At 43.1% G+C, this 23,744-nt stretch overlaps 1 protein-coding gene across 5 annotated transcripts in view; it reads left to right on the forward strand.

Annotated features, from left to right (window-relative positions):
- Positions 1–23,744, forward strand: part of st3gal2 (ST3 beta-galactoside alpha-2,3-sialyltransferase 2) — a 458,059-nt gene that overhangs the window by 244,471 nt on the left and 189,844 nt on the right. The window lies entirely within an intron of this gene.

Here is a 23,744-nt window from a genome sequence, read left to right on the forward strand (position 1 = left end):
CCTAGTGAACCTCCTCTGCACTCCCTCCAAGGCCAAAATATCCTTGCGTAAGTGCGGCGACCAAAACTGCACACTGTACTCCAGCTGTGGCCTCACCAGCGCCCTGTACAGTTGCAGCAAGACCTCCCTACTTTTATATTCAATCCCCCTCGCTATGAAGGCCAGCATCCCATTTGCCTTCCTGACCACCTGCTGCACCTGCAGGCTGGGTTTTTGCGACTCATGCACAAGGACCCCCAGGTCCCTCTGCACCGTAGCATGCTGCAGCTTTTCGCCATGTAAGTAGTAGTCCTTCCTACCATTATTCCTACCAAAGTGGATAACCTCACACTTGCCAACATTGTATTCCATCTGCCAGGTCCTCGCCCACTCGCTCAGCCTATCTAGATCCCTCTGCAGACTTTCCACACCCTCCGCACAATTTGCCGTTCCACCAATCTTTGTGTCATCAGCAAATTTCGTCACCTTACACTCAGTTCCCTCCTCCAGATCATCTATATAAATGGTAAATAGCCAAGGCCCCAGCACCGATCCCTGGGGCAATCCACTAATCACCAACCGCCAATCCGAATAGCACCCATTGACACCCACTCTCTGCCTCCTATTTGACAGCCAATTCCCTATCCATGCTAACACACTACCCCCAACTCCATGCCCCCTTAACCTTCTGTAACAACCTCTTGTGCGGCACCTTATCAAATGCCTTCTGAAAATCGAGAAACACCACATCCACCGGTTCCCCTCTATCCACCGCATTAGACACATTCTCATAGAATTCCAATAAATTTGTCAGACTTGACTTCCCCTTAACGAAACCATGCTGCGTCTGCTCTATCAAACAATTCTTCTCAAGATGCCTCGCTATTTTCTCCTTAATTACAGATTCAAGCATTTTTCCTACAACAGGCGTTAAACTAACCGGCCTATAATTCCCCGCCTTTTGCCTGCTACCCTTTTTAAACAGCGGCGTAACATTAGCCGTTTTCCAATCTTCCGGCACTTCCCCGGAATCCAGCGAGGTTTGGAAAATAATCACCAAGGCATCCACTATCACCTCCGCCATTTCCTTCAGAACCCTTGGATGCATTCCATCCGGTCCTGGGGACTTGTCCACCATCAGTCCCTCTTGTCTGTCGAGCACTGCCTCTCTAGTAACAATGATCTAATTCAGGCCCTTCGCTCCTACCATCTTTCCATTGTTAACACCCGGTAAACTATTCGCGTCCTCCTCCGTGAAGACCAAAGCAAAAAAATTATTCAAGGTCTCAGCCATTTCCTCATCCCCCGCCACCAAATCCCCCCTCCCATCCTCTAAGGGTCCAACATTCACCCTAGCCAGCCTTCTCCTTTTTATATATTTATAAAAGCTCTTACTATCCTTTTTTATATTTAGCGCTAGCCCAGCTTCATAGTTTATCCTTCCTTTCTTTATCAACTTCTTCGTCATTCTTTGTTGATATTTAAACCTCTTCCAATCCTCTTCTCACCCACTACTCTTAGCCACTCTAAACGCATCAGCTTTTAATTTAATACTCTCCTTTACCTCCTTTGTTATCCATGGCTGATTATCTCTCCTCCTACGATCCTTTTTAACCATCGGAATAAATTTCTGCTGAACACCAAGAAAGATCTCCTTAAAGATCCTCCACTGTTCCTCAGCAGACCTACCTTCCAATCTGCTCCCCCAATCAACATTCGCCAATTCCTCTCTCATCTTATTGTACTCCCCTTTGTTCAAACAAAGGACACAGGTCCGGGATCCCACTTTCTCCTCCTCCATCTGCATCAGAAACTCCACCATACAATGATCACTCTTCCCAAGAGGATCCTTCATCACAAGGTCCCTAATTCTACCTGCCTCATTACATAACACCAGATCTAAGATAGCTCGCTCCCTCGTCAGCTCCAGCACACACTGTTCAAGGAAACTATCCCGGCAGCATTCCAAGAACTCTTCCTCAAGCCCACCGAGTCCAACATGGGTCGACCAATCAATATGTAGATTGAAATCCCCCATAATTATCGCCGTTCCATTCCTGCACGCCGCATTTATTTGCGCGTTTATAGCCCGCCCCACCTCCAGATCATTATTTGGGGGCCTATAGACGACACCCACCAGCGTCTTCCTCCCCTTGCTGTTCCTAATCTCCACCCATAACAATTCCACATTCTGCTCTTTGGCGCCTATATCTTCCCTAACTACCACCCTGAAACTATCCTTAATCAGCAGAGCTACCCCCCCCCCCCACCCCCGCTTTTCCCTGCCGTCTATCCTTCCTAAACACTTGATACCTCTGGACATTCAGCTCCCAGTCCCTGTCACCCTGCAACCACGTCTCTGTAATAGCCACCAGATCATATCCATTTGTGCTGATCTGCGCCACCAGCTCATTCACTGTGTTCTGAATGCTTCGTGCATTCAGATAAAGTGCCTTCATCCCAGCCTTCACCTGGACCCTATTTGAAGGAACGCTACCAACCTTACTCATGCCCCCTACTCCCTTTATTATTGGGACATCCTTGGCCTCTTCCTGTACCTGTACCCTCTCCTTTACTTTAGACACTGTGATTTCACCTACCCTCGCACACCACCCCCCCCCAAGTTAGTTTAAAGCCCTATCTACAGTCCTATTTACACGATTCGCCAGGACTCTGGTCCCAGCACGGTTCAGACCAACACCATCCCACCTGAACAGGTCCCACCTACCCCAATACTGGTGCCAATGCCCCATAAATTCAAACCCATTCCTCCCACACCAGTCCCTGAGCCACCCATTCACCTCTTTAATCCTATCTACCCTACGCCCATCTGCACACGGTTCAGGCAGTAGCCCAGAGATAACCACCTTGTCGGTTCTGCTTTTTAATTCCATTCCCAGCTTTTCATACTCCCTCTCCAGATCCTCAGTTCGCATTTTGCCTATGTCGTTGGCACCGACATGCACCACAACAACCGGATTCTCACCCTCCCACTCCAGGTTCCTCTGCAGCCCAGATGTGACATCCTGGACCCGAGCACCAGGCAGACAACACACCCTACTGTGCTGTTTATCATTGTGACAAAAGACAGCGTCTATACCCTGAACCACACTATCCCCAATTACCACTACATTCCTTTTTACCTTCTCTTGGTCTATGTCCTGTGTCTGCATCACTGTACTGTGTGCAGTTTGCTCACCAACCTCACAGCCCTCGTTCTTGTCCACACTGGGAGCAAGAACCTCAAACCTGTTATGCAGATTGAGAGGCTGAGGCATTTGGTCCCCACCCTCCTTCTTCTGGTCCCCACCCTCCTTCCTCCTCTCCCCACCCTCCTTCTTCCTCTCCCCACCCTCCTTCCTCCTCTCAGCAGCCCCTTCTTGTTCCTGACCCTTAAAGTGAGCCAGTCCAGGGAGGGTGGATGTCTCTTGCACCCCATTATCAATGGCACCCTCCCCCCTCCCCAGTGAGCCTCAGTGTCTGAAGCTCAGAGGCCAGCTCATCTACTTTCAGCTGGAGCTCCTCCAGCAGCCAGCACTTATTGCAGACATGGTCACTGGGAGTGACCCTGGGGTCCACCAGCTCCCACATCATACAGAAACAGCACATCACATGCCCCTCCATTATTCCCTTTAGTACTACTGAACACAGTTTACAATTCAAACTTACCTGGTCCTTTCCTCCCAAGCCCTTTGATCCTAAGCCCTTACAGCTCACTCAGTTTCCCTGTCACTCCGCTGACCGTTCCGCGCTGCCCACTGTCTACAGCAGGCCTCCTTTTAAACCCAGTGCGGTTTAAAAAAATCCTTACCCACAAATCCCCGCGACCCACTTCCTCTGTAGTTTTAAAGCAGTAAACGCGAAAAAGCCCGCACTAAACCAGATTATCTGGTCTTCACATTGTTTTCTGTAAGACTTTGAAGTAGACACGACAGCAACTCTAATTTTTGAGATGGTCTATGAAAAAAGAGAAAAAATGGTCTGCACTGATTTAATTTTTAAATTTAAAGAGGAATCAGGGAAGTGTCTAAATAATCAACATCACTATCATCTTAATTATATGCTCCATAATGGTACATACCTTGCAGTTAAAAGTAAGACCTATGTGACCCAGGAGTTTTAACAATGCATGGTAAAAGTGTAGCAAACAGGAAATGCTCCTGAGAAGCAAACTATAAAATAACCAATAGATATGTTATTTTCTCTTCCATTTCAACCAGGGCATATGTTCTTAGGTTTCCCGCAATGCTGTACTGAAACTTGTTAGAAGGTGACCATAGTACTCCCTTCCCTGTTATCCTTATGTGGAAGCACCCAACCTTTGCTCAATCCAATATAATAGGAACAATTATGTAACACAATGTATCTTAGATAAAGTTCCCAGGTTGGCCATCAGATTGATCCAGTGAGTAGTTAAGTAAGATGAGGATGGTTCCAGTCATAGCATGGATGGGCATTCTGCAGTTCACCTCTGTGCTGCAGAATTAGCGATGGGAAAATTAGCCAGGATTCCTGCTTCTTATTGCTATATTGCCCTGAAGCACAATAATCTGCTGACACATACCTTTAGTGCTGGCACATAAATAATGACCATTTTAGAGAAGAACCAGAGAGAACATGGCACTGGTGGAATGATATATACCCCATTAAAGAGGCAAAGTAGGATTGAAAAATATTAGTATAAAAAGTCAAATTTGCTGATGCTGCCATATGAGAATGAGAGGTAGAATTGGAAGAGGTAGCACAGAAATTACAGATAAGTTGGTGAAAATATATAAAGGAGTGGAACAATAGCAAATAAATTGACACAAATAAAAGTAAAGTACTGCAAGTAGGTGGGAAATCAGATGACATGCATACTGCATAATTTTCCAAAGTCTGTCCACCAACTAAAAGACACAAATCAAGAATGAGATAGAATATGCTCCACCTGCCTGAATAAGTAAAGCTTGAACACCCATGGAGCTTGAAATCATCCAGGACAAAGTAATCCCATTGATTAGCACTGAGCTACCATCTTGGCACTGACAGAGATCTAGAGTAATGCTCTGGGGACTGGGGGTTCAAATCCCACCTCAGCAGATGGTGAAATTTGAATTCAATAAAGATCTAGAATTAAAATGTCCAATGATGATACTGAAACCATTGTTGATAAAATCTATCTGGTTCACAAATGTCCTTCAGGGAAAGAAATCTGCTTTCTTTACATGGTCTGGCCTACACATGCCTCCAAATCCACAGTAATGTGGTTAAGTCTTAAATGCCCTCTGAAATGGCCTGACAAGCTACTCAGTTCAAGAGCAATTAGAGATGGACAATAAATACTGGCCCAGCCAGCGAGCCCACACCCCATGAAAGAATTTTAAAAATTGTTCCACCAATGATGCATGGTAACAGTAGCATGTACCATCAACAAGATGCACTGCAGCAATTCACCAAGCCTCCTTCAACAGCAGCTTTCAAATACTGGTCTCTACTAACTTAGAAGGACATAGGCATATGCATAGCAACACCACCTTCTGCAAGCTCCCATTCAAGTCACACACCAGCGTGACTTTGAATTATATCACTGTTCGTCCTTTGTTGCTGGGTCAAAATCCTGAAATTTCCTTCCTAACAGCATTATGGATGTACCTCAACCATACAGACTGCAGCAGTTCAAGAAAGCAGCTCATTACCACCTTCTCAAGGGCAATTTTTAAAAATGAATTCGAAGGAATGTGGGCATTGCTGTCATGGGCAGCACCTATTGCCCATTTCTGATTGCCCTTGAGAAGATGGTTGCAATCCATTTTAAATAGAGCTAAGCAACTTGCTGGCCCATTTCAGAAAACAGTTAAGAGTCAACCACATTGCTGAGAGTCTGGTGTCATACATTTGACAGAGTGGCTAAAGGCAGAACATTTCCTTTCCTAAAGGACATTATGAGCCAGGTAGGTTTTGTATGTCAATCCACTACTTTTATGACCATTATTAATAAAACTAGCATTTTATACTAGAAACCTGTTCCACCAATGTGATTCTTGATCTTAATGTCATATTCCCACTTTCTTGCCATACCTTTGATGCCACTAATATCTGAAAAATCTCTCTCCTTGAACACATTCAGTGACTTGGCCTCCCTTTGAGTGAAGAAATACTTCCTCAACTCAGTCCTAAATGGTCTGAGACTGTGTTCCATAAGTCTAGACTGCCAAACCATGGAAAACATCCTCTCTGCATCTCTCCAGCCTTGCTAAAATGTTATATGTTTCAATTTGATCTCCTCTTATCTTTCTCAACTCTAGTGATTACAGGCCCTATCGAACCAATTATTTACTAATTGAATTTTAAATCCCATTGCTGCCACGGTCAGATTTAGGCACACCTTGTGATCATTTGGCCAAGCCTCTGAGTTACTAGTCCAGTGGCACAGCCACTAAACCATTGTAACCACAATTAGATTTAGGAATTAAATACTGGCCTTGCCAGTGACACTCACATCTCAAGAAAGATTTTTTAAGAAAGCTAAGAGTGAAGCTGAATGAATGGCTTTCCTTATCCATAATTATCCTGTGAACTGAAAATGATTTGCATAACTTGGTCAACAACATATTCTGAAGTAAAGCACTTAATATCTAGTTTGTGTCTCCTCTAACATCAGGTCTAACTTTGGAGAATTACAGGCTTATTAGCATGCTTTATCGTTTTATTCTGCAATAGTTTGTAAGTAGACTGTACTTGTTATCTCTTGGAATATGTTAGAGATAAACAACCACAATAAGAAGTATATCCACTGTTTATGAATGAACAGCATATAAACATGGATGAGCTGGTGCTTGACAGATACATATCCGGACACCGTGTTGAGTAATTACAAATCTTTTTGTAAACAGCTTATCTTGCTGTGCATGATTGATGATCATGTTGTTGATATAATTAAGAAATGATGTAGAAATTATTCCTAAAGATTGCCTTCCTAGTTCCTTGATATCTTAGAAAGTAATGGCTGACTGCTGCAAAGTGCAACAAATGTCAGGAAACTTGAAATTTTATTTTAGTGTCTGAGTGGTTTGTTTGCTACTTTTTAAAATCCTTATGAAACAGACAAGGAGCCTCATTAACAAATAGGAGGAGAGAATGTCCTCTCTGTTCCTCAGTGGCTCCCTGAGCACCCAATGCTGCATTGGAGAATCAGGGTCCCTGGATGCTGCATGCTTCCTTAGTAATGTACTCACCTTGACTATCTCTGACAGTGCATTGTCTGTAAGAATAGTGGGGCCACTCTAGATCTCCCAGTTAGTAACACTGGAATTAGAGCTGGCAGCTTGCCTATTGTATTTAAATGAGGCCCAACTGTGAAAATTGATAGCTGTACTTTTAACATCTGGTAGGTGGAACCGATACTTATCCACCTGATGTATGCCTGGAAATGTAATGGTGAAGTTCTCCTTCTGATCTAGAGTGAATGTGCGTAATTTTGCAGATGTGATGTTTCAATCTCTCTGAAGATGGACCAAGTTAACACTAGATGAAAAATGTTTGGTTCCATTCATGAGCTATTTTATTCTGCAGGAAAGTAAATGTACAGAGTGAAAGCTGTGATTGGCATTGCATTTGTAAACTCATTTTTAATGTAACTCATACTTGGACACTTCCTGTGGGAAAATAGTCACAAAACCTAGAAACATGAAACCCACCATATTGTATCCTGCACCTTTTATCTCTCCCTCTCCACTATTTTCTCTCCTTGCCCATATCTTGCTATTGATGAAAGCCTATCCTGTGTATCTAGGCTTTGGCTTCAGAATCTTCTGTTTGCTGTATTTCCAATCTCTAATACATTACCATAGGGGAGTACCAAGTGAAGTTCAATGCAGGTTCCATGCAATGAAGGAGGGAAAACTAGGGAATCACTGTAGACTGGCTGGTGTGTAATGTTATGATCTGAGACAAGCCACTTAATTTTGTTACGATTTCAGACGGGACCAATGACTTTTTAAAGGACAAAGAAGTTTGAAACCCATTTATTTATAAAAGAATTATGCCACATGATTTCATGGTTTAAAACAGAAGAAATTTTACAATGCGAGAGTCAAACAAAGCAAACACCAAGTATTATCTTAGGTAACAACCTATAGACTAAACCTAGAATCAGCAAGCAAATTATGGTCGATACATTATAAATTCCATATTAAATGGCAAATACAACTACAATATTACAAATCAACTCAGCGCTCCACTCAGCATATAGGTCAGCAAACCCGGCCATAATGTTGTTGAAAAGTCTGTCTTCCTCACAAAGAATTCAGCTCTTTCATTCAGGGATTTAATTTGATCCTCATCTGACTGCAGCACACACAATCTGAATTCCATGGTTGTGGTCTTCACCCAAAATGACACATGTCTGCAGAACTTCAACTTTGCTTTCAATAATCTGGATCATGTGCGTAGATCCACTAGTGTTATTTGTAGAATCAGCTGCAAGAACATAGGGTGGGATTTTTCTTCCTCTCTGCAGTGTGCCTCATGACAGCTCGACATGGTTCATCACTTGCTGGCTGTGCGATCCTACGGTCTTGCTGTTGTCAACGGGATTTTCTGTTGATTGCATCCCTTGCCACCGGAAGGCTCATGGCAGGGTGCACCATCAGCAGGGCCGTTAGATTTTGGTATATATCCCACTTATTCTTAGTTTCTGGAGCTCGACTTTCTTCTTCAGCACGCCTGTACTGCACTAGTGGACACATCGGGCAGAATTTTACAAAAAAATTCTAAGTACCCGATGAGTGAGAAAACGGGACAGTTTCAAACCCATTTTTTGGGGCAAGTTTAAAAATGCAATCCTATGACACTTAGTGAAAACAAATGCTAGGATACGATTCTGGAGGCAGCAGGAGGCAGTGTGGAGCCTGGCTTCACCTATGGAGCCAGCTGCTGAACTCTAGGGGTGCCATTGTGCAGGTGCTCCTATTTCCCACTGTACTGAGAGACCTCCTGTTGTCCCCCCTATCCCCCACAGACATTGGCACCCCCCTCATGGGCATCAAAAGTGCCAGGTGGACAGTGCAGGCAAGCACTGCCAAGCTGACACCATGCCATGACCACTTCCTGGCCCTACCCCAACCTCCCGAAGGCTTTAATGGCCTCTGATGCCCTTGACAATTCCATCACATCTGGTCTTCGTTGGCAGGGACCATTGATGATTCTCGTCAGCGAGAACCTTGGCTGATCAGGTGGTTAGGGTAAGTTAGCCCAGACAATAGCATCCAGAACTCATTAATGACATGCAAACCCTTGTTGAAAGTTGGTGGAACAAGATGGTAGCCATCATCTATTGAGCTGTGATGGCGTATTCTCCTTTTACATAGTTTCAACCAGAAGTTTTAGTTTCCAATCTAGGGTTCAGTTTCTTAGCAACTCAAACGTTTACCTGTTTCCCCTTCCTGCTTCAGTTTTCCTTTTCAATTAGAGCCTGTCTAAAAAAAAATAAGCTTTGCCCACAGATTCTATCACATTATCCATTAGAAGAAAAGTGACTTGAATTGATAGAGCATGTTTCACAACCAGAGGTCTCAAAATGATTTTATTTGAAGCTTATGAAGCTGTGCATTTTATACACCTTGAAGCCTCCTTTTAATATGCAAGGAAAGGAATGTTCAGAATTGACCTGCCTGACTTCCAATGTGTCCCAATCAACTTGTCAGACATGATGAACTGAATATAATAAGCACCACAGTATGACCAATCATTTAACTGTTTTTTTTACCTTTCATGTACTCTCTGCTCTCTACAAACAAATACAACAAAATAAGAATATTTCTTTTAAAATAAAGGATGAAATTGACCTCAAAATGGTGAGGCTTATCTATTAGTAACAAGTTGATATAATGTTAGCATTGGAAACTGTGACAGTCACACTGCTGTTAAATTATAGGTTAGCATAGGAATTAAACGCAAAGCTTTCAAAAAAAAAATTCCAGTTGGGCACAAAACCATACATTAGGCTAATGTCACCACACCACAATGGTTTCCATGGAGTATAATAACTGCTGTTTTCTTACAAATGCTTGAAAATTGCAAATTTGCATTTGTTTCTTTTTTTTACTTTTAACTTTCATTGTTTGTCACCCAGAAGAATATATTCTTGCACTTTGGGAATTGATTTTTATTTCCTCATTCCATTGCCAACTCTTCCATTTTTCATCCATGCCAACACCAACTCTAATTATGCCCAGGTTAGGCACAACGTGATTAGATGTAGAATAAAGCTCTGTCCTATAAGTTATAAGTTGTGGAACTGTGTGAGGAAGTTATAGAAGTTCAGATAGCTGTAGATGGTGTAGGAACTGGAGAATTGAATGAAGGTGACCTTGCACATGATTGAAGCTTAATAGCAAAGTTGAAGTTTAAAGTTAAAGTAAGAAGTTTATTTATTCGTCACAAGTAAGGCTTACGTTAACACAGCAACTAAATTACTGTGAAATTCCCCTAGTTGCCATACTCTGGCACCTCTTCTGGTCAATGCACCTAAACAGCATGTCATACAGATTGTGGGAGGAAACCGGAGCAGCCGGAGGGAACTCACACAGACACGGGGAGAACATGCAAACTCTACACAGACAGTGACCCAAGCCGGGAATTGAACCCGGGTCCCTGGCACCATGAGGCAGTAGTGCTAACCATGTGCCACACCATGTAAACAGTGAATGAGGACAGATGGGACAGAAAAATTGAATCTGAAGGCAAGAGGGCCTTAACACTAAAATGACTGAGGATAAATATCTTGTGCTGAAATTTACCTACTGAGACAATAAGAGGTTCCTGCTTTGCCCTTACCAACAGTTCTTGGTCTTTAGAACATGTTGTTGTTTGTCCATCGTCATCGATGAGGACCTCAACACCATTAGTCATTTTGAGGCTGGTTGCAGTGTGTCCGAAGATGACTGATCAGGCCAATTCGGGCACGGAATGTCCTGGCACATATTGGACAGACTTGTGTAGACACTGTAGTTGTTGTGCTAGTGGCTGTGGACTTGCACAGCTCGCGCTTAAGTTGTGCTTCAGCAATACACCTTGCTTCGTGAGCTTGACAACCTTTGTGGATGAGGCAGCTCCAGGTAGGGCGGTTTTGTGCCAGCGTTTCCCAGGTTGTCGTGTCAATGTCAAGCGACTTCAGGGAGGCTTTGAGTGTGTCTTTGCAGCATTTCTTCTGCCCTCCATGCAAGCGTCTTCCAGCAGAGAGTTCCCCAAAAAGGAACTGCTTGGGTATGCGCTCGTCTGGCATACGGATGACATGACCTGCCCACTGGGTCTGCGCTCTCATCAGCAGTGTGTGGACTGATGGTAGACTTGCTGTGGGGAGAACTTCAGTGTCTGGTACTTTGTCTGCCATCGGATGTGTAATATTCTGCAAAGACAAGTCATGTGGAAATGATTGAGCTGTCTTGCAAGCCTTCGATACACAGTCCACATTTCACAGGATACAGGAGAGTAGTGAGTACCGCAGCGCTGTAGACCTTCAGTTTTGTTGCTGGGCTGATTCCTTGATGTTCCCATACAGGGGAGTGCAATCTACTGAAAGTAGAACTTGCCTTTGCTATTCTGCAGTTAACTTCTGCATCAATAGTCACTGCTTGGGAGAGGGTGCTGCCAAGATAAGCAAACTGGTCCACTGCCTGTAGTTTCTGCCCTTTGACTGTGATTATGGGTTCTGTGTACAGTGCATGAGGAGCAGGCTGGTGCATGACTTCAGTCTTTTTAATGTTGATGGTGAGTCCAAAGTTGTCACAAGCCATGGAAAATTTGTCCATGCTGACTTGCATCTCTGGCTCTGAGCCAGCACAGTAAAAAGTCTGACAACACCAGGTTTTAGTCCAACTGGTTTATTTGATAATAGACTCACAAGCTTTCGGGTTAGTCCCTTCGTCAGGTGAATGGAGAGTTTTGGCCAGAACTCTCCATTCACCTGACGAAGGGACTAACCCGAAAGCTTGTGAGTCTATTATCAAATAAATCGGTTGGACTAAAACCTGGTGTTGTCAGACTTTTTACTGTGTTTACGCCAGTCCAACGCCGGCATACCCACATCCGAGCCAGCATACAGGGTGCAGTCATCGGCAAAGGAGAAATCGCTCACAGTCTCTTTCACTTTGGTATAGCTTGAAGTCTCTTCAGGTTGAAGAGCTTCCCATCCACTCTGTACTTGAGGCTGATTCCAGCAACACTGTCCTGGAAGGCATCATTCAGCATGGCAGTAAACATCATGCTGAACAGTGTGGGTGCAAGCATACAGCCCTGTTTGACGCCATTGGTGACTGGGAATGCCTCAAGTGGATTCTCCAACATCCAGTACTGTGGCCATCATGCCATCATTGGAACTGGCGTACCATCTGAATGAACTGGGGGGGCAACCAAACTTTGACATGATCCTCCACAGGCCTTGTCAGTTTAGTGTCGAAGGCTTTCGTGAGGTCAACAAAGGTTGTGTAGAGCTTGCGATTCTGCTCCTGACACTTCTCCTGAAGTTGGCACGCAGCAAAAATCATGTCAATAGTCCCACAACCTTTGCGGAAGCCACACTGTGACTCTGGAAGCAGGCCCAGCTCCAGATGAGTGACCAGTTGATTTAGCAGAACTCTTGCGAGGATTTTTCCTGTGATGGAGAGCAGCGAGATTCCTCGGTGGTTGTCGCATTGCCGATTGCCCTCCCTCTTGTAGAGGTGTACGATGGAAGTATCTTTAAGTTCCTGAGGAATGGATCCTTGCTTCCAGAAGACCTGGAACAACTCGTTGAGCTTCTCGCTAAGTGCAGGACCAGCAGCTTTATCAATCTCTGCGAATATGACATCTGCCCCTGAGGCTTTGCCACTGGATAGCTGGCTGACAGCTTTCATGACTTTGGCTTCTACCAGTGGGTCATCCATGGCGCTGTTGATATCAATCTGGGGAATCCTGTCTATTGCCTCATCGTTAATAGATGATGGTCTGAAGACGGCTTCAAAGTGTTTAGCCCATCTCTGCAGGATCTGAGCCTACTCTGTAATGAGAGTTGTACCATCTGTACTCAGGAGGGGGAAGTCCCGAGAGATTGAAGGCCGTAGAGAGTGCTGAGGGCTTCATAGAACTGTTTCAAGTTGTTTCTGTCAGTGTATCCCTGTATTTCATCTGCCTTGGCACTCAGCCAGGCATCCTGCATTTTATGCAGCTTATTCTGGACTGTCCTGCGAGCACTGGTAAAAGCATTTTTCTTGGCAGCTGAAGATGGGTCATTCTGACAGGCCCGATGAAGACGGTGCTTTTCAACAAGTAGAGCCTGTATCTCCTCATCATTCTCAACGAACCAATCATGCTGCTTGCGGGCGGAGGGCCCGAGCATCTTCAGCACAGATAGCATCCCTGAAGTGTTCTCAGTCGTCCTCAGCGCTGCCTGTGAGGTGTAGGTCAGCAAGCTTGATTTCTAAGTCTTCAGCCAGTGCTGAAGCTATGCTAGGGTTCTTTAGCTTGGCCGCATTGATTCTTTTTATAACCTTGCTTCCTTGTGGTCACCTCTTGGACTGATGCGGAGCCTCATTTTGGAGACAATGAACCTGTGATCTGTCCAGCAGTCAGCACCACACATGGCCTTGGTCAGTCTGACATCTGCCTGTCTTTTCTCCTGACAGTGAAATAGTCGATAAGATGCCAATGCTTAGAGCAGGGGTGCATCCAGGAGGTCCTGTTACAGGTAGGCAGATGGAAGGTTGTGTTGGTGATGAGGAGGCCATGTGCTGCACAGGTCTTCATTAAGAGTAGGCTGTTATTGTTACACTTGCCAACTCCATGCCTCCCAATGACTCCCTGCCAGATTGCAGAGTGACACCCTACTCTTGCATTGAAATCGCCAAGCAAGATCAGCTTGTCGGTACTGCTCACTGCTGATAGTAGGGCGCCTAGTTCTTCATAGAACTTGTCTTTCATCTCGTCCGGGTTGTTCATTGTGGGGGCATAGGCGCTGATCAGGGTGGCTTGACTTCTGTTCTTTCGAACATAGTAACATAATCAGACCCAGGATTGGTGCAACCATAAATTTTTGTTTTATTGCACCCACTAATATTCTCAGTCCAGATATTCCTACAAATAGGTGAAATAACAAAGAAAGCCTCTCCCTGCCTCCAGAGAAAAAAGTCCACAGTACAAAACAGCCTAGAGGTTGACTGACAAAGCCAAAGCTCACAGAAAATAAACAGACCTTCTACAAAGGTTTCCCAAAACTAACACAAATACCCCAGTTTAAATTCTCCTGCAGCTAGCTGAAATTAGTACCATCAATTCCCAGATTAACCTTTCTACAAGTTGACCTTTGTCCTCCTTTAGCAAAATGAAGTCACTATGGTTATAACTGGCAGAATACAGGCAAAAACACCAGACCTTTGTCCAAAAATTTTACAAAACCCTCAGTATAATATCGCTGTAAATTTGGTTAAAAAACTTAAAATCCACAACTGTCTCGAGTTGATTGTAGGCGCTGAGTTAAGATAACCAGTCCTGACCCGCCTCCTGACTTCAGCAACCACGCTCCGATGCATTCTTCTTTTTAGAACAATGGAACTCAGATATATCAAACATATTCCCTGATGCTCAGGCTGTTCCAGTTTCTGGTAGTTAACACCATAGCCCTGATGAATATGATCAGATCATGCTGGATGAAATAATAGTCATTCCATGGAAAAATAGCCCAAATTAATATGATTAGTTCTCACATTGCCTCAAACAGCAGAAGAATTATTTAAACAATCTAGCAAAAGCACTTGTCTCCAAGATTGATGAAAGGTTGGATGAGTCATTCCTCTTCGAGAGGAACCAATCACAATTACAATGGCCAGATTCCAGTACCATTGTCTGTGATGTTGGTCTTAGTTCTCTTACAATTCTTTAATTGTATTTATATTGACAGCACATTCCTTGTACCATTGGAAAAGTAATCAGTTTCTTAACTATGTTGCCGATAACAAGTAATGACATTTCTCTGGTGCCATTGTCCCATGATAACAAATCAAAGAAGGTCTAAATCCTTTTGAAGAGCCTTTCTGTCCAGCACTATGCTGTTGGCTGCAGTTTGACTTCTGCATTTTGTGGTTCAAAAATAAGGTCAAAACATCCGTGCATTTGAATTTTATATTCCATAAATTTCTCAGTTGGAAGAGATTCCCAACCTATAAGACAAGTCAGGAAATTTCCTTCTTTGAAAATGCCCTGGGTCTAGAAACAGAAGATAGGTAGCCATGTGGTGCGTGTCAAAGCGGGCTCAGTTGAAGACCTCCCTCAGTTCTCTGGGACTTTGTCACAGTTGTTTTAGAAGATTTTAGGTCCTCTAGTCATTGCCTCACACCCTCCAAATCCCCTATGCACCTTGATGGTTTCTCATGCCCTTCAGGTCAATTTAAGAAGTCCAAAGATTTTTTTAAAACAATCACTGACAGCTGCAGCTAATTTGAAGAGCATGGGATTTTTTAAAAAAATCAGATCATAACAGTTAACAGACCCTCAAGAGCATTTATGTTGTTACAAAAGTGCTACCAACTATCTATGGGCATATTGAACCATTTTTCAGGAAGACCTGTGTTATTAAGAGAAATACAAGTAAAGATTGATCGATAGATAGCTGATATCCACTTTCTGGAAAATTTCTATGTGTTTTATACTTGACAGACTGATCCTGAAAGAACATGGAATGGTGCACCTAAAATGTGTCATGACCTACTTCAAACAGAGAAACTTGAAAGGAAGATATGAACAATGTAAAAGACTGAACCTTAATCTCCTGAGCTTTTGGAGACAAAAAAACAATTTCCACATCTCAGCCAAAATGCAATTCCTCTTGTTGTATATCTCAGAACATGTAAAATAATCTGAGATTTTTTTTAAATGGATCCAATGCACAATATATGCCTTGTTCTGGAAGATGTAGACCAGTGCTAGGTGTATTCTGTGTGCGTGATAAAAAGAAGGAGAACTGATCACTCCTGCAGAAGCAGGCAACTTTTCTCTCTCTTTTGCTGCAGGAAAGGGTTAGCAGAAACCACAAGTAGAAAGGAAATAGGGCATCCTCTTCAGCTACCCTGCAGAACTAATATAAGCCAACAAGTGCCTCTGTTGACTGTGAATGTGCCAAAGGCAGATCTACTGAAATCACCCAACTTAATGGCTGCAAAGTACCCCCAATTTATGGCTCAAAGACAAGCCAGGCACAGATTTGGTTTTTTTTGGATTCTTAGCTACTTAACTCATAACTACCTTTTTTCTGCTGTGTGTATGTATGCTTTGTATTTTTATTATTTTCCATCTGTTTTGAATAAGTAATAACTTGCTTTTTCTTTGACTCAAGAAAGCCAGGTTAAATTGATTCCCTCTAAAATGTAAATACATTTGGACTGGAAGAAGATATCCACAGCGAAAGGATTTTTAAACTAACCTTGTTGTGACTAAAGGGGTTGAATAAAGAGTGAGACAGCTCATTCTTCTTCACCCAGGATCATAGCAAAATTGGGGTTCCGTCCCTTCTGGAAATTTAACAAACCAGAACCGGTTGTAACAATAAGCCCGCAATTCTCCTATCCTGCTGAACTCAGGCCGGGAGAATCACACAAGAGTGATGCGCAAAGTTTGTGTGAGAATTCACGCACTGCTAGTGCCTCCCAGCACTGGATTTCTGGCACGGTCTGCTCCACGCCTGAAATTGGTGGGAAGGTGGGGCTAAAATTGAAATATCATTTAAATACTATTAATAGGCCCAGGACTGAATTCTCTGGGCCTGCTAGCCTCTCCCATCCCGCCAGAGTGTTCCATTCCGGTGGAGATCCCGCTTTCGGAGAACTAGCAGCCCGACCCCTCTGGAGTGAAGAGGGACAATAGGGAACCTCAGGATATGGGCACCCTAGCAAGTGCCAGCCTGTATCCACTGGCACTGTCCAAGGGGCAAAGTGCCCATGCCCAGGGGGCACCATGGCACTACACACTGGGCAAGGGGCTGTGCCAAGGGGTGGGACGTATTGGGGTGAGGCCTAGGGAGTGATTGGTGGGGGTGGGTGTCCGACTGCTATTCTGCCATTGGGATTGATGGGGACAGGAGGGAGGCCAGTGACTGGGGCGGGCTGAGGGCTGGGGTCTGCCTGCAGGGATATCTGTACTGCTGGGATATGGGGGGCATTGGCACTGCAGGAGATGGGGGGGGTCTGCTGGCTGGATGGAGATTTGCGGGGGTGTCTGCACTGTGTGCGGGATTGACACTGAGGTAGCTGGAGATTTGTGCGGTCTGGGATGGGATGGGATGGGGATCGAGGCTGGCCCAGGAATGATCCAGCGGCCAACGAATGGGAAGCTGACTGTTTGGGGCCACTGTGCATGAGCGGTGGCTCCAAAGGCAGGAAAAGCCCTGCCCATTGATTTAGAATGATATTCACGCTGATGGTCTCTGCAGCGCACAGACTTTGAGAAATTAGTCTGAACTCCCACTGAGAAAAACAGTGTGAATTACTCCAGTTTGCCTGCGAATTCAAAACTTTTGGGAGAGTTCCGCTCTAAATTTATGACTCCCATATTGTGGATTAAAGCCATTGTACATTTGGCAACACCTAAAATTGGGGATGTTTGAACTCAGCAGCAAGTTCAATTTGTTCTGCTGAGTTCAGGTTTCCGTCCTAGTGAGTTATTCCTTGCTCCCTTCCTCCTTATGGCAAAAAGTGGAGCTTCTGCATCTGGGTCCTGCCACCATTTTTAAAGATCTGTGGAATCTTCGCAATTCTATAAAGAACTGACCTTCAGAACCAAAAATAAGCATGCAACTTGGATGTAGATGGTAATTATTTTAAATGAGCAGCGGGAGGTGGAAATAATGCTCCCAAAGGAGAAAGCAGAGAGGCCATGTTGGATCTTGGTAATGACAGTATTACAGTCAGGGGAAGGGTTAATTTAAACAACACCAATTTCTGCTCTCATAACTCGTCCATAAACAGAAAGTGTTTTTGACTTGCTTTCCCTTTTGTACATGATGGCATATTTCCAACCCCTCAGCTTTGCTGTGATTCAATTTCTATTAATAACCCCACAGCAGAGTTGAGATAGGGTGAATTCAAAACATTAGAGGGTGAAAATGTTGCACCCTTTCTCTATCCCTCTTTCACTGTATGAATGCAAAGAAAGACTTATCATGCAGAGAACACAAAGAAAACAAATATTATTTTTGTGGGTCCCAGAGTCAGAATCAAAGTCTAGTGAGGTTTTAATTCACAGATCAGTGAGCTGAAAACTGATGCTGGATAATTCATTTTTCCCATGGTGTAGACTTCACAAGATGAGATAAACATACAGAGATGATGGTACAGGCTTTCCAGTAGAAGCAGGATCGATGGTGTCAGATGTCCAATCTGGGCTGGAACTCCTGGTCTGTGACTTTGCTAGTTAGATGGTAAAATGGCAGCCTGAGACTTTGTAGTATAGTGAGACGATATTCCTGGTTCCACAAACTAGAGGTCCATGTTACATGACTTTCACCTCTTCACTATCTCTGACAAAGGGTGTGTATTCTTTTTGGAGTCCCAAAGATTGTGGGACGTCTCAACCATTAAAAATTGAAAGGAAAGTTGCGGGGTCCTTTTTCCTAGCAAACAAACAGACTCCTGTTGATCAGCCTGGTTATAAAATGCAGATGGCCTTTGTGTAGATCTCTTTGAGCTTAGTCTATGCAATTCACAATGTGTCATTCGTGACTCTTCAGAGATAACAAGGTGCAAGTTTCCCTGATAGTGCCAGGTAATTCCTTTTGTTTGAAGGACACGGATAGACATAGATTCAGCGACATTAAGTCTTTGCTGGTTTTAATTTAAGAGTTAGCAATGGAAATACCTACAAATATTTTATGCAAAAATACAGGGTTAAAGATATTAGTCCCTTACAAAAGTCATTTTATCATTGTGATGTTTTAGATGAGTAAATTGACAGTTTAAAGTCCAGCTTTGCCCTAAAGATGTGCAGAAAAACTATTGTGATGTTTATCGACCAGGGCTCATTAATGAACCAATAGGAATTTTGATTAATATTTTCTTCATCTCTTTTTATTCTGCCCAGCTTCCAAATTTCCTATCTTATTTTCTACCATCTTGAAGATTTGATTTTAAACCCTTTTTATTGTATCCTTTGATTTTTCTTTTTGCTATTATTATGCATCTTCTTGAACACATGCAAGTGGTAATTCATGCAAATAATACCAATACAAGAGACTATTGGTATATTTCTGAAGAAACAAGGGATTAAAGAGCCTAGTGCAAAAATGGGTAGGTGGTACATGATTTGTAGAAAAGAAAGATCAGACTTCTTCAGCCTAACAGTTTTTTTTATTCACTAGTTAATGAATTTATTTTTTTTTGTCAAATGCAATCAATGAGTATGTATGCTTTATAATATGAGGCTGAACTAATATCAAGCCATGATTGGTATGGGCTATTTTTTAAATTGTGGTTTAATTAGATTAGGGACTAAAGAACTCCAAGGTTCTCAAGATGGGCCTTTGAGCTGCAATGCCTTGTAGCCCACCTTTAACACGAGATACCATTTTGATAAAAGAGTTTAAGCTAGGAATGGCTGTCCTGAGGATGATTAAAACTATGAATACCAATTAAATTGTCTTCTAATCCTCATTAAAGGCTGCATGATATTTTGCTGGTTAACACTGCAAATAACCTCTCCTAACAGTTACTAGCCGAACAGGAGTAAATAAACCATTGGTGAAAATTATGAACGTTTTGTTAATCTTTCACTGGTCACTTGCTGATCAATTGACTACAATGAACTAAAAGAGAATTTTTGAAATACCTTGGGAGATTTTGGACCAGTTTGTCAAGACTTCGCCAAAGCTCTTAATGTTTGTTCCAGAAATTCTCTGTGGACTTAAACTAAACAGAATCAGTGCAATGCTACGGTAGCTTATTGGTGACCTTATAGGATTCACTGGGAGAAAGGGAGTGCTTGATCATGGAGAACTTGCTAGAGGTTTCCCTTGCTCTGGAGGAGGAATGGAGGAGAAGCTGAGGTCAAGCAGAGCAGCAGCAGGAGAGAGAGAGACAGGAGGGTGAGGCATTGTCTCGAAAGGAAGGCCCTGCTCACCCAGTGTCTTCAGAGATCCCCTATGTTCACATGACTCAATACCAATGCATGAAGAAGCTGTGTTTTATCAAGGAGGTCCTCATGGAAGGAAGACACAGAACTGAAGCCATGTCCCTGTCATAATCTTCTTGCCAATACAGCAGGAGAGGGATATAATGTATCTCCTTCACAAGGACCTCCATCTCTGAAAACCTGTGAGCCTTCTCCCTTAACCCTTGAGCATGATACATGCAATTATCTGTCAGTCAGAACACTCCACATCTTCAGTGTAACTGAGTGTATGAAGATTTAAAAATATGCCTACAGGATAATTGCCATAAACCAGCACTTGAGTGTTGAATGTGTAGAATAGTGTTTCCAGGTAGTTTAAATTATTGTAACCTGCAATTGGCCCCAAAATTGCAGGCTAATACCAAACTCTCAAACTTAGTACCGATTTTTCCTCTCCCTCAAAATAACTCTCATAATAATTGTAATGTTTTCATTTTATGATATCTTTATTCATGCTGTATACAATCCTATTAACGTTATATGTGATCCCACAACCAATGGATTAGATCTAATTTCTTCAGTCCTGCATCATCCATTTATGAATGGCTGTGGATAATTAAACAACAGCCCCACATATATGCCCATCTTCAATGATTTTGAGGGGGGGTGGGGTGGTGTCCAGCATAACATTTGCAGTCATACGTGCTGAGTGAAAGGTTCATCTTGGCCTTCTCCTGACATGCCCAGTCTTCAGCCAATTCAAATCACTCCACATGATATCAAAAAATGGCTGAAGGCACTGGATACTGCAAAGGCTATGGATCCTGATAATATTCAGCCAATAGTACTGAAGATGTGCTCCAGAACTTGCTGTGTGCCTAGCCAAACTGTTACAGTACAGATGGTATTTACCTGACCCAGGTATGTCCAGACCAATCCAACCCAGCTAATTATTTTCCCATCAGTTTAGGGCAGGGGGGATGGACCTGGGTAAGACATTCTTTTGGAGCGTCGGTGCCAACTCGATGCACTGTAGGGATTCTATAAGTCAAAGATGCTAAAGGGGATTGACTGGGTAGATGTAGAGCAGATGTTTCCCCTTGTTGACAATAGTTTTAGGTTAAGGGGTGACAGATTTTAAACAGAAATGAGGAGGAATTACTGCACTCAAAGGGTCATGAATCTGTGGAATTGTCTATCCCAGAGTGCAGTGGACACCTGAACACTAAACAAATTTAAGGAGATAGATAGGTTTTAATTAATAATGGGATAAAAGGTTTTGTGGAGCAGATGAGATGAGATCAGTCATAATTGTGTTGAACAGTGGAGGAAGCTTGAGGGGCTGAATTGCTTACTCCTAGTTCTTATGGACAAAAGAGCTGAATTTCAGAGTGGCAGACCTTGATATCAAGGCAACATTTGACTGAGTGTGTCATCAAGGAATCCTAGCAAAATTGAAGTCAGTGGGAATCAAGTGGAAAATTTTCCACTGGTTGGAATCATACCTAGCACAAAGGAAGATGGTTGTGGTTATTGGAAATCAACTATCTTAATCCTGGAACATCGCTGCAGGAGTTCTAGTGCAACCATCTTCAATTGCCCTCCATCTTTTGTTGGATATGGGGATGTTTGATGATGATTGGACAATGTTCAGTTAACTAACTGTCACATTCTCCCCTCGCCTGTGTGGGTTTCCTCCAGGTGCTCCGGTTTCCTCCCACAGTCCAAAGATGCGGGGGTTAGGTAGATTGGCCATGCTAAATTGCCTCTTCTAGTCCAAGATGGATTAGCCATATTAAATGTGTGGATTAGGGTGGGGGACATGGCCTGGGTAGAATACTCTGTCAGAGAGTCAGTGCAGTGTAGGAATTCTATGATTCAGCACCATTCGCAACTCTTCAGATACTGAAGGAGTCCATGTCCAAATGCAGAAAGATCTGGGCAACCTTCAGGCTCAGGTTGATAAGTGGCATAGCCATTATTGAATTCCTCACTTTCAACATCCTAAAGGTTACTACTGACCTGAACTGAACCAGCCATATGAATACTGTGGCTACAAGAATTGGTCAGATGCTAAGAGTTCTGCTGTGAGTAATTCATCTCCTAACTCTCAAAGCCTGCCCATTATCTACAAGGCAGAATTCAGGGGTGTCAGGATGAAATACTCTCCACTTGCTTGGAAGAGTGTATCTCCAACACCGAAGAAGCTCAACACATTCCAGGACAAAGCAGGCTGTTTGGTTGGCATTCCGTTTACCACTTTAAACATTCATTACCTCCATCACCAACGCATTTTCAGCAGTTTTTGCTGTCTGAGAGATAAATTGCAGCAATTCACCAAGGCTCCTTCTAATTTACGACCTTCAACACTTAGAAGAACAAGAGCAGCAGATGAACACTATCTGCAAGTTCACACCATCCTGACTTTGAAGTATATCACTGTATCTTCACTGTTACTAAGTCAAAATCCTGGAACTCCCTCTCCAGCAGCACTGTGAGTGTACCTACACCACATGGAATGCGGTGGTTCAAGAAGGCAGCTCACCACCACCTTCTCAAAGGCAATAGGGATGGGAAACAAATGTGGTCCTAGCCAGTGATACCAGTGAACAAATAAATTTTAAAATCCAAATCAATAACGTTAAAGATGCTCTGTTGTGCAGTGGTTAACCTTTTCAATCATTGATTATTTTATGGCATTCACCCACCGTGATTTAATGATGGTTGAAGAAATGCTGCAATGTTTCCAGGAGGAATTGTGTACCTCTAGCACCACATGTTCTTGGTGCTCTTGTTTTGTAGTTTTACAAACTTTTACCCTGGTGCTATACAGTTTAAAACCCTTTCTCAAAACACAAGCCGAGGCTGAACATATTAAATGAATGAAGGAAGTTGCATTTATATAGTGCCTTTCCTGAGTTCAGGACATCCCAAGTGGCAATTAAATGCTTTTGTAGTGCAGCCTCTGCTGTAATGTGGGCAATGTGGCAGGTAATTTGTGCACAGTAAGGTCCCATAATTAGCAATGAGATCATCACCTGATAAGTTATTTAAATTATGTTATGCTATGGGATCTTTTATGTTCATCCAACAGAGCAGAAGAGCCTCAGTTGAACATGAATATCTAACAATGTAGGACCCTCTCTGTACTCAATCTAACTTTTGCACTCAAATTTCTGGAGTGGGTTGTGCATCTGCAACATTCTGACCATTGAATCAAAGCTGATAGTGGTCCCACTGAATATTTTCCAGTGTGTTTGTGGATATGTCATATAGAGATTTCACCCACCCCCCACTTGTAGTCCTAGTGATAATAATGCAGGTTAAATACTAACAAACAATGAGATTAATTGCTCATCCAAGTCAATGTAGAAGAACAAAAAGGACAAATACCCAAGAAGGAATGGTTGGCAACAACAGGGTGCCATCTCAATTGGATGATTTCCTGCACTCATCAGAGAATGTAATGCTGGCATATTAATAACAAACTTTGCAAAATCATTTCAAGCTTACTTCATTATGGTGCCTGCAATGTAAAAGTTCATCTAAGGGATTCAATTTGCTTCTAATTTATTCAATGATGCTGTACGTAGCCACAGGCCTATCTGATTGCACTATCAAATTACTTTTGTGTGCAAAAGTACTGACCCCTGTAA

This window comes from Carcharhinus amblyrhynchos, chromosome 4 (assembly GCF_965287045.1).
Source record: "Carcharhinus amblyrhynchos chromosome 4, sCarAmb.v2.hapA, whole genome shotgun sequence".
NCBI classification, from domain to species: Eukaryota; Metazoa; Chordata; class Chondrichthyes; order Carcharhiniformes; family Carcharhinidae; genus Carcharhinus; species Carcharhinus amblyrhynchos.